We start from the raw sequence: 13340 nt of genomic DNA on the forward strand, positions 1-13340 counted from the left end.
AAAAAAAATTTATTTTCGAAAATTATTGATGTTTTTGATTCAATTATGTTGTCTTTCATGAAAAATATACGAATTAAGACTTTCAAACATTATTTTTCAATAGTTTTCAAAACTTTGCCCATTAGGATTGTTTTAGAGAATCTTGAAATATTGAGGACTCATTTGAGTTTTGGGATTGATATTTGTTGCATACATGTGTTTTAAAAATTACAGGTTATTCTTTCCATTCCGATTATCTTACGTCATATCTCACAAACATTCTAGACCATCATCTAGTAGATCAAACAAACCTCAAAATCCACCTCCTATCCAACAAGTTCCTAATCCCAATCTCGATGATCCTACAATGATAATTCGTAATTCATGCTTCAATGAACCTGTCGTAGACAAAATATTTTATTTAGGTTTTCTCAATACTTTGAGTCTTACAAAATCTGGGAAAAATGAATTCCATCTATTCAAGCCATGTTAGACATTAATTTAGACATCTTTCTACCCTATGAAAGTGGAAATTTGATAAACTTTGTGAACTTGAACCAATAGTTTATCATCAGCTTGTTCGTATCTTCTACTCTAATACCGTTTGTGTTCAAAACCAGGCTAAAACCGTAACCATAGGAATTCGATCCTATCTTCTAGGACGATTCTTTTATATTGACCCGTAATACATAGCCAACGCATTAGGATTAGATAATGACGGCTAAGAAAATGAAAAACAAATGTAGGTTCTATTTATAACCGAAGGGATAGTGCGAGTGTTTTATATCTTCATGATCGTTTCCTTCATTTAATGATCTCTTGGTGGTTTCGATCATCCGGAGGCAGATACTCCACCCTTCGAGCCTTGGATCTCTTTTGGCTACATTGTGTTCAAAATAATCTTAAAATCAACCTACCTCAGATTATCTTTGCTGAAATTGTCGAAACCTTAAATCTTATTCCTAATAAGAAACTCTATTCATCTCTAGTTTACGGTTGTATTCTGAGTAATTATTTTTAAAAGTTGAGCTTAGGGTTGGTCTTGATGCCACTTTTCCACTCAAAAACCAAATCAACCTCTTCTCTTTAACTAAATCGGGATGGAAGATTAATGAAGAAACTGGTCAATGGGTTCGTACCAGTGAACAACCTCTGTAAGCTGACGAAGCCGATGATGAGCACGAGAAACAAGCACTTAACACCCCCAACCCGTATCCGACCCGGATCCGAGTCCGAGGTGTCACATTGACTTTTCAAAACTCTTTTCTTTACAAATCCACCAAAATCTTAAATTCGTCATTTGAAAAAGTGAGTACTTTTTAGAATTAAATATAATTAAATCGTTTTACAACCAATCAGAGCATATTCAATCCAAATCTTGTAACTACAGGCCAACTAAATTTTATAACACAAAATACATCGACTCCATATGTTTCTGATCTGATATTCGTAAGGAAAGTGCTAACCTGTCTTGCTCCTCTTGACTTCTCTTCTCTTTTCTGTAACCTACGTGTGAAACAATCACACGCTAAGTCTATGACTTAGTGAGACAATAAATTATAAAAGAACTCTAACTATTTACACATGCATGAACATATCATCTTATAATACCACATCAAAACAATATAACATTATATATATAACATATACATATCACACATTATTTTAAATCTCTAACCTTAGTTCACTATCAATATTCTTATCATTTATATCTTATAATTATATCCTCTTATATCTATTCTTTTACTCAACATATTATTCAATTAACCAAGCAATACAAACATCATCATATAAATCATATAATACCATTCATAGCACAAAAGCATACAAGTCACATGTGAGAACTGTAGATATGTGAGTCTATTGAGGTTGTGCACTATGCTGTCACCACATCTCGTATGGGGTCCCACTAGGGGCTATGAAATTTATCCCGAATGACTACTATAAAATATCTCGAAGGATCACTGTATGTCCCGAAGGATCGCGTAGACCCTCGACTCTTGGCATGCCAACTATACCTCTATCTCTCAAGACACATAACATGGGCATTAATATTTATATTTGTCATATATTCACACATTCGTATCAAATAGGCATATAATCTCATAGCTTATTGTCACGTAGATCGTGTAATATTCTCGTAGAGTCTCATATCTCATTATCATATATATCATATCACATATATTTGTATTCACATAGACAAATAGTCATATAGAACCTTTCACATAGCTTATACTTGTTCTTATATCTTCTCATAACATATTCTCTTATAACTTTCTGTCATATCATTCTCACCATTTAATTTCACCTAATTCATAATCATGTGGCTTATCTTATATACCTATATTTACATACCCATGTAATCATATATATCATTCATATTAATTCCTATAACTTATCATAATACATGTATTCACACAACTCGTTTAATACATAATGTAATATATATCACATATACCCAAATCAAACATATGCATATGATCATAAATTCATGCATTCTAATATAGGAAATAGACTCGTCGCAAGTCTTATTTCCATTAAACATCATAAACTAACTTGTATGCACTCACCTTGGCCTCACTAAGTTCCAATCCCCTTTTATGATTTCGTTTCTTCCGATCGAATCTTAACTTGATGGTCATCCCGGAACTTGTTCGTGCTCGATATCTACATGTTTATATATTGATACATATTAGTATCTAATTGATGTATTCTAATCTATCATTTCTTAGGCCAAAAGAAAGACCTAATTCTATTTTCCCTTGAAGTGCATCGGTGCATTCTACAGTGTATCGATGCATCCCTTAACATGTGCATCGATGCACTAATTGCATTCGATGTTTCCATTTTAAGTGGTGCATCGATGCACTTCCTGTGCATCGATACACACTGAATAATTTCTGGAAATTTACCCTTGATGCATCGGTACATGTTGAATGTGTACCGATGCACACTGGTCCAAAATTCCAATTTATGCACGAAAATCACTCAACTTAGCTCAATATTTCCATAATTCAACCATTTCATATCCTTAACTTACATACTCTTACTTAAACCAATTAATACCCATTTATCACATTTTGACAAGTCAAATTCAACTTCAAAATCTAACACCTCATATCTCTTAATTCAATCATTGACAAGTCAAATTCAACTTCAAAATTTACTAACTCCCTCTATTCCAATAATTCACTTAAAAACTCTTCATATTTAATCCTTCATAACTCATCCATTTTGAAGTTTCAACTGCTTTAATCTCTAAATAATATTTCTTATCACCCCAAGAATCAAAACTAAGCTTAAAAACTCAGGAATTAATTAGTTGAAATTAAACTCACCTTTGCTATGGAGCTTACGGGAAGAGAAGAAGAAGAAAGTTGAACCAAAGTCTCCAGACTTTTCTATTTTCTTTTCTCCCTTTTCCACGTGCCATATCCTATATAAAGGAGGAATAAAAATATTTCTTATGAAATTACTATTATACCCTTAAAAATTTACACAATTACCATTTAATATAACACTAAAATTTTCCATTTAAATCCTTGAACTTTTAACTTATTTCAAAATTGAGCATAAAGTTTCCAAAAATTACTTTTTAGTCACTAACTCTAATTTGGGATGTTACAAGCACGACCAGAGGATCAAATGCCTCCATATTTTCAATCTTTTATGGATACATTTGATTTCCGGTATGCATCTATGGATTCACGCTTTACTACCATAGAGTCTCATTTATCCACAATGGGAGCTCAACAATTGGAAATTCTCCGGGAGATGCGCACGAACAACGCAACTATGATTGAACGTGAAGATACTCGTTTTTTTTCATTTGAAGATTATTTATATTTTATTATTATTATTATAATTATATTTATATTATAATTATAATTATTATATTATTATTAAATAATTTTATTTATTTACTATTACAGACCCAACCCAAATACAGAGACCCATATTCGGTAGCCCAATAGTAACCCTAAATGTTTAGGGTTTGTATCATCTCATGCCCCAGCCGCTAGCTAATCACCGCCATTAGATATGGAAAGATCCAACGGCCACCATTAGCCATATGAAAACCCTAGGGTATGATACCCTAGGGCCACGTCGCCACTGCCTGAAGCTTCCAGTGCCACGCCACCTCATCGCCGACACTCTAGAAGCTCTGCTGCCATGACTCTGACTGTCCACGTGGTTGCCTATGGTGAGTCACCACCATAGCTATGGTGACTCACCGGAAAATCACCAATAGAACCGGTCCGAGGCTAGTACCTGGATGGCTACAAAGCCTCATCACACCTGCAAAGAGAAAAAAAAACGGGCAAGAGGCCACAACAAGCAAAGACGGAGAGCAAGAGACCAAAGATTGAAGAAAAACACCAACAAACCACAAAACAAACCACAAAACAAAAAGAGAAGAACGAGAGAAACTTACCGAGGAAGACAACACCTCGATCAGAGTCACCACTGGCCTCCAAGAATCACCAAAAACCTTCGAAAACCGAAGGTACTTTCGTAGATTTGCTCCGATTGGGAGCTTTTTAGGGAAAAAGGACACCAAAATCGGCATTAGCACGTTCCGATCTATATTTTGGGGGGTTTTAAAATTTTCCGGCCAACGTACGGTGGCCGGCGGTGGTCATTGCCACCGGAGCGTGGTGGCCGGCATGGTTGTCGGATTCTCTCCATCGAGAGAAATTTAGAGAGAGGCGAGAGAGTCTCTCTCCCAGAGAGAGAATGAAAAATTAAAAATGAAGCAAAATGGCTATTTTGGGCCGATTAAAGGGTTTAAAAATCCTCTCCCAAACGACAGCGTTTTGGGGGAGGGTGTATGCGTAATTTCACTAAAGGGTAAACCCTTTCCGTAGTATTCCACGTTTGTAATGTTTTCAATTTAATCATTGAAATCAATTTTAATATGTTTTAATACGGTCTTCTAACTTTATTAATTTATAATTTAGTCCCTAACAGTATTTATATATTTTAGGATAGATACTTTATTTAGTCCCTGGTAATTTCAATTACTTCTATTTTGATCCCTAATAATTAATTAGGTCAAACTACACTATTAATCATATATTTTTAATAATTCGAATTAGGTCTGCGAATTTTAATATTTTACATTTAATAACTGATGTTTTATATAATTTTATTTTAGTCCCTAAATTAATAAATTGATAAAATAGCATATCTAATCCCTGTAGTTTTAAATAAATTATAAATTAAGTATTTAATTTTATTAGATTATAATTTAGTCTCTAAGATTAATATTTTCATTTATTTTACAAGCTTTATTACTTTTTACATTTTAATACTATGTTTTAATTTTATTAATCATATTTTACTTTCATATATATATGATTATATATTTATCATTAGTATTACTATTATTATTTATTATTTATGTCAATATATATATATATAAATAATATTTATCTAAGTCTTATAAATATATATAAATAATATTTATTTATTTTATGAAAATACTATTTATAAATTTAATATATTATTTTTAAATCATTTCAATCATATTTTAATATATATCAATATTAAGAAAGGACAGTCTTAAAGCAACTGGATGTCCATTTTCTGATAAAAAATATTTTAATATATAAATCTATTTTTATATTATTTTTTATTAAAATTTATTTATTTTTTAATATTAAGAAAGGAGCTGTCTTAAAGCACCTAGAAGCCCTTTTCTGATATTTCTAAATAAATAAATATCTTGTTTAATAAAATATATATATTAATATATTATCTTAAAATTATATTAATAAACTTAACAGAATTATGGATTAAATATATTTTTGAACTTTTAAATTTCCAATAATAGAGACAATTTATAATTAATAAGTACAAATTTTGGGCGTTGTAGAGGTGCTAATCCTTCTCTAAACGTAACCGACCACGAATCCCTTTTTATTTCTAAAAAGAACGAATTTTTGGTTAAACGCGGATCAGTTTATCTTTTAACTGATGTTTTCTTAAAAAAACTCTTTTAAAAGGTAATTTTTAGGTATTCGACCTACCTGACCCAAAAGGCCGATGGCGACTCCCAAACTATTTTTTTAATTATTTTGTATCCACATTATTTTTCCCGCCAAGTAAAATATAAATATAAATTGTCTCTATTATTAGAAATTTTAAAAATTCAAAAATATATTTAATTTATAATTCTTTCTTTACAAAATTTTTATATATACTTATTATTTTCCTAATATTTATATATATTATTTTATTAATGTTTTATTTTATTTTCAAGTATTAAATTTCATTATTTATTATTTGTCAAAGGTTTGAATATTTCTCCTCAGACACAACACTTGCATTGCATAACATAAGCTTTCTAATCAAGTTTGTCCCTTTTAAGTGGGAGTGAAAGCGACGTCTTCGTGAGAATTTATTCTCCGTGTCAGACCTAGCAAGTAACTTTCGAGGTTCATATGCTCTATGTCTTCGTGAGAATTTATTCTCCGTGTCAGGTATAGAGAAATGTGTCCCTTTGAATTGAACTCGATTCGCTTAAGTCTGTAATGGACTAGGATTGAGGGTTGACAGCCCAAGGGGGCATCAACAAGGACAGTTCGAGTACCTTTACTCCTAGAACTGAAAACATGCATTTAATAAACCCTAGAAACTCTCCCGATCTGAAACCATGCCGAAATTTTGTCAGTAGGTATACACAAAGGAGAAATAAGCTCTAGCTTTTTATTTCCTTTTCTTTTTCCTCAATAAATGCATGCGAACTAGAAATCATGCGGTTAGGTTAAATTTTCCAAACAAAGCATGGAACTAGAAAACATGAGGTTAAAATTTATACCTTGATAGATATATTTTTTTCATTAGTTGGTACTAACTATTTTATTTTTTCTTATTTTCCCATGCATGTTACATTGCTCTAAACTTGTTTATATTGATTTCTTTTGCTTGCATTGCACGATCATGGCATAATCAAAAGGTGTTGACTTGAAAGACTGTTCATCATATTGGAAAGAAATCGTAAATGGACAAAAAGTTTTATGATCAAACAAAATATGATGCGGACAAGAAATGACATCCTGAGGGAACTCCGAAGATAGAGGAGAGCTATGCACCCAAAGATTGTATGCCCATTGAAGAGCAAAAGGAGATACGAGAAATAAGAGAGCAGATGTCCAAGATGATGGATAGAATATATGTTTTGGCCAAAAGAGAAGAGATTCCTGCACAGAAAGAGAGAGAGCTCAATGAACTTAACCCTACAATGTCAGATACGCAAGGGACTTCGGATCTTAATCAACTTGAGAAATTACAGACAATCATCATTCGTATTCACAAATCGTCTGGAGATACCAAAGAAATGGTGACCACTGTAAAAGCTCCCAGAGATGAGAAGAAATCATGTAATCTGAAATCATCGAAGTTTGGTATGCTCCCGACGTCTAAAACTCAGGTTCAATCCAAGATAAAAGTTGGTTCTCATTTTGATGTTATCCCCATATTATATAAAGAATTATATGATAAGCTACTTGAAGCGCGAGAAGTGGCTCCCTACTACATAAAACCGTTCCAACCTCCGTATCTGAAGTGGTATGACATCAACGTTTATTGTGAATATCATGCCGACGCTCAAGGACATACCATCGACAATTGTCTTACTTTCAAACGTCGAGTTTAAAGTCTTTTGGATCATGGAACCTTACAATTTATGATAAATGATCAACCTAGTTTGGTAACTGAAGGTCATGCTAGATTAATACCAAAAGTCTTTAAAGGTAAGAGTATTAGTAGGGGCATCCAGAAGAAAAGAAGATCTGTTGAGGTTCGAAGCTCAAATACATCATTTGAATGATCAAAACAAGAGATTGAGCACCAAAATGGAAACCATGCATGAAGATTTCCAAAAGATCAGTCAAGCCTTTCAAAATGTTGGCATGGGAAACACTCTAGAAGAATGGATAACAGGGGTCACCAAACTAAAAAAGAACTCCAAGCCAAGAAGTTTTCTCATGATTTACAAGTTGCAGAAGAAAGACGCAATACAACTGTCATTGAATTGGGAAAATGTCAAGCCAAAAATCAAATGTTGAATAGTGCTATGACCAACATGGAAGTTTATATCATATTCATCAGCTTGATATTGATACTGAATTAAAAGTCACTAGAGCTAAGAACAAGACATTGAAGAAATGTTTAGATGATTATGGGAATCTTGTACGAGAACTTCTTGAACATAAAGATTCTCTCACAAGAAAAAAATGAGTAACATTGTTCACAACTCCGAGAATTGACACGGAAGATGAAGGAAAAGGACAATATCATGAAGGAAGCTGCTGTTCAAGCAAACAATGTGGCTCATAAGTTGGTGGACTTAGCTGGCTTCACAAGAGAATTAAAGCAGATTGATAACTCCACACCTGAGCATGAGTGGAAGTTAATTTGGCTTTTAAGGGAAATAGAGAAGTTAGGAGTGAAAGCTATCCCCTACATGTAAATTTTTGTTTGATGTACCAAAACTTTTATGTTCAATAAAATATGTTCTAAGATGATCACTCTTGAGTAACACCTTTTCATACATGCATTTGCATTTTGAATCTTTGCATTTTTTATTTTGCAATTGTACTTTTACATTACATAATTTACATTCCCATTTTTTTCATTTTTCACATTTACATTTCAGTTTTATTTAAATATTGTTATATGCATATAAATAAATTATGAAATGTTTTATAAAATTAAAATCGAGATCATTCATTCATTAAAAGAAGGATTTCAACCGAAGTGATCTTGGTTCTTACTTGTAGCAAAAACGCTTAGCACGACACAAGGAAAATGTATAAAGAAACTGAGGATAGGCTAGCCAAATTTGAGATAGAGCAGAAAGAGACGCAAGAAGAATTGAGGAGCAAGTTGGTACAAGTTGAAGCTAATATCGCAAATTCTCAGATCAATCTACTGAACAAGTTGGAAGAAATGATTGGGAAACATTTGACCACTGGGAAAAGTCTTGTTGAAAACCCCATATATCCTCTTGGTGTTACATCTGTTTACATTCCGGGGCACACTTCTGCGCATCAGGAAATCCAACCACCAGTTCACTTCACTGTTAAAGACCCACAATATCAGGCTGGAGTTTCGTTCCCTGCTGATTGTCCTATTGCTTCTGAGTTGAAGCCATATAAATTTTGTAATGAGGTTCTCTGACTCAAATGAATTAATTAAAAAGAAAAAACTTATCCAACGATTGAAAAATGTAGAAGAGGTGATAAAATCTAGAGAGACGACTGATTCATTTTATGGGTTTGAAGCCAAAGAACTAAGTTTGGTCCCCGACCTAATTCTCCCACCAAAGTTCAAGGTTCCAGATTTCGAGAAGTATAATTGGACCATATGCCCCTCATCTCATATCACCATGTATTGTCATAGCATGACTAGCTATGTGAAAAATGAAAAGTTGTTGATTTATTATTTTCAAGACAGTTTATCTGGACCTGCTTCCAAATGGTATAATCAGCTAAAAAATACTCAAATACGTTCTTGGAAAGACTTAGCTCAAGCTTTTTTGGGTCAATACAAGCACATTACTGATATGGCCCTTGATCGAACAACGTTACAAAACCTGAATATGAAGTACAACGAGAACTTTCGATAATATTCACAACGATGGAGAGACGTTGCTTCTCAAGTGCATCCACCATTGACGGAAAGGGAATTCACTACTTTGTTCATCAATACATTAAAATCTCCCTATATTAATCACATGATAGGAACTGCCACTAATAATTTCTCTGACATCGTCATGTGTGGAGAAATGATCGAAATATCTATCAAGAATGGCAGGATAAGAGGCTTTGATAGTACTGACGTCGAGAGAAAATCTGAGATCAATACAGTGAGGTCTTATTCAACTAATCATGAGACCAAATATTATAGAATGACTCGAGAGAAAGCTCATATTGATGAAATTCCAATGACATATGAAGAACTGCTCCCATTACTAGTTCAGCATAATCTTGTGACTCCAGTTCAATCTAAACAAAAAAAGCCCCCATTTCCTGAAGGGTATGAAGTTAATGCAATATGTATCTACCACAAGGGAAGTACGAGGCATACTACTGAGAATTGTGGGGCATTAAAATGCAAGGTTCAGAATTTAATTGAATCAGGGGCATGGACCTTTAAGGAATGATGAAGCATGATAGATAAATAAGTGGAAGTGTTACCTACCACTGTAGTACCTTTCATTTTCAGCATCTTGTTTGAATTTGTTTTTTGTTCCTTTCTCCGCCTTTTATGCAATAAATAAATTTGTGTTGCTTTTATGGTTATGAGCAAAGAATCAAGTTTTAATCTTAAGACTATTGAGTATCAAATAGATTAAATATTCTTTTAAATTATTCAAGAATTATAGATCTATGGAAAGTGATAAAATTATATCTTCCATATCCCATCCAATGTCAATTACTCGACCCTTACCAAAACCAAATCCTGACACTACAAAGACTCTAAAGAAGTGTCTCCACCTGTTTTTGAGACACCTACTCTAGATGTTTACCTTTTCGGATAGAGTTGATTGATGATACTACATTCCACCATATACATGACTTCAAAAGTCACACATTTGTCTTTCCGAAAACAAAACCATCATAAACCAAAAGACCTCAAAAGAACCAAACTTTCAATTATTCGTAAATCTTACTACAAGAAGAGACGAGATGAGGCATCATGGACCAACTTATTGAAGATAATTTCGAGTGATTAGGGCATACTCAAAGAAAAAGGAAAAAGTGATTGATTGAAATAAATATATCATGCATTAATTACATTTTTCATGTAAGAAAAAATTAATCTTGAATATTCATCCCCCTGGAGATACTCTTTTTACAAGGACTTCTATGTATGAGATGACTAAACTTCGCACACAGATCAAGCACGCCAACTCAGTGTCATATCGCCCAAATATGAATGGGGCATTTGTAGGAGCAAATAAGAACCTTAAGAGGATCATTACAAAGACCACTGAAGCTTACAAGGATTGGCACGATAAGCTACCTTTTGCCTTATATGCATATTGAATTACTGTACGAACATCTACTGGGGCAACACCTTATTGTTTAGTCTATGGGATGGAAGCAATATTACCAATTGAAGTTGATATCCCATCATTTTGTATCCTAAAGGAGGAAAAATTGGAGAAGACTGAATGTATCCAAGCTCGATTTGATCAATTAAACCTTATTAATGAGAATCAATTGAAAGCTATTTACCATGAGCAAATGCATAACAAATGGATGATGAAAGGTCACGAACAGAAAGTACATCCGAGAGAGTTCTAAGAGTGTGATCTAGTATTGCCTTTACATAAAAATTTATGTGGGAAATGAATGTCTAATTGGGAAGGGACTTATGTTGTAAAAAAGGGGCCTTTTCTCGAGAAGCGTTGATCTTGGCAAAAATGGATGGGAAAGTTCTGAGAAACCAAATAAACTCGGATTCTGTTAATAGATATTTATGCTTGAGAGAAAAAGGACAAAAGGAAAAGGAGATGCTCAAAGAAATTGAAGTCTTATACTCATCCAGCAAAGAAAGAAGAAGAAGAAAAAAGAAAAAAGATGAAAAAAGAAAAATGGGAAAAAAAGGGAAAAAGAAAAATGGGAGAAATTGAACCAAGATGGGTGACTCATGGAGCCTCAAGTTACAAAGTTAATCAAGTACAATTAAGTCAAAGATTCATATTCAAACAATAAGAGCAAGAAATGATGAAGATATGAGAAAATGGAAATGAACCCAAAATTTGGCAGTCTAGAGGGATCCAGAGGATGAAAAAATCCCCAGCAAGGCATATCTAAGTCAAGCAAAGCAAGATTGAAGGCATCTAAAGAGAATATCTTCAGAATTCATTCCGCCTCTCAAGATTGATTTTTATTTGCAAAAATTGGTTTTTAAAATCTTTAATGCATGATATGAAAAATGATAAAAGGGGGGTTCAAGATGTAAATTTTTAAATAACATCTTAGAACCAAAGGAGGATTCGAAATGAAAACCTAAAAAGGTGGCTCGAATATTGAATGGTGCAACAACGACATAAGAGATGATCTTAAGCTCTTAAATGAAGCACTGCACATCCCAAAAAACGTTCCTGAGATTCTAGAATCAAGAAGTATCTCTACAAGATGAGCATAACAACCAATTCTTCAAGTTAGTGGAAGCCCGAAGCGACATACTGAACCAACTTGAAAGAACCTACTTTACCAAAATCAACCTACACCTCAAATCAGTCAATAATTTTGATACTTGCCATAGGACTATGATTTTTGAATGATTTAAAAAGTGTAGTTGATTTATTTAATATTCATTGTTTATGATTTGATTATATTGTGAACCTGAAAGGGGTAATACTTTACAAAATTCTTTCATTCTTCAATAAAGAAAGGAGAAAAAACATTTTCAAACAGGACAGTCTCAAATGAGGAAGGTCCTTGAAGAAATTGTTGCTTATTCTACCTATGTTGTAGAAAAAGAATGAACGAGGCCAGAATAATGAAGCACTTCACATTTTTGAAGGCAAGTGGTCCAATAAGCCAGAAAGTCTGGAGAATTGAACTTGTAGCACTCTCCTATGACATCATTAGCAATCCATCAGGAAAGATTATCGTTTATTTCATGCTGAGGGCGATAAGCATCACCAGACAGATTATTTTCCCCAACCATCAATTCATGTTCTCTAGAAGATTACATCATAGAGCCATGAACAAGTCACTACCTGCACTCTGGTTATACCGTGATGCTAGCTCAAGTCTTGATACATCCTTGCTACTTCTTCTATGCCGATCATTTTCTTTGTCGAGATGATATCCATTATGTCCTTTAGAAGATTGCTGAATTTGAATTTGAGGACTTATGGCACAGAATAAGACATTGGAACAGAATCTACCCTTATAGGCCTTTTATATAGGGTAACATTGTTATAGGATTTCAAAAGTTGAAGATGACCAGTTTTACTGTCAACTAAACCGTTCCATGATTCGAAAAGAGTGGGATATATTGGACCAGCAAAAGAGACAGTTGTCGTAGCAGTCATTGCAAGAAAATGCACCAACAAAAGTCTTCTAGTCATCCCGATGATATTTATTTGTCCCAGTAAGGTTGTTACATTGGATGTCATCGACAACAAGATTGAATCCGCCAAATATACTCATAAATTGCACCAACTGATCACTATTCAGTTCTTACACCTTTGTTTTCAAAAGTATGCCAAGACAGTAGAAGGTAATCTCTGCATCACTGATTCCAGAGAAAAGAGACAAGACATTGATATCACTGGGGAACTTGTCTCTAGCAGCTCATCATGTATAGTTTTTAGGGAAACCTAGAAGCAT

The sequence above is a fragment of the Hibiscus syriacus genome, unplaced genomic scaffold (assembly GCF_006381635.1).
Source record: "Hibiscus syriacus cultivar Baekdansim isolate YM2019G1 unplaced genomic scaffold, ASM638163v2 tig00111027_pilon, whole genome shotgun sequence".
Taxonomy (NCBI): domain Eukaryota; kingdom Viridiplantae; phylum Streptophyta; class Magnoliopsida; order Malvales; family Malvaceae; genus Hibiscus; species Hibiscus syriacus.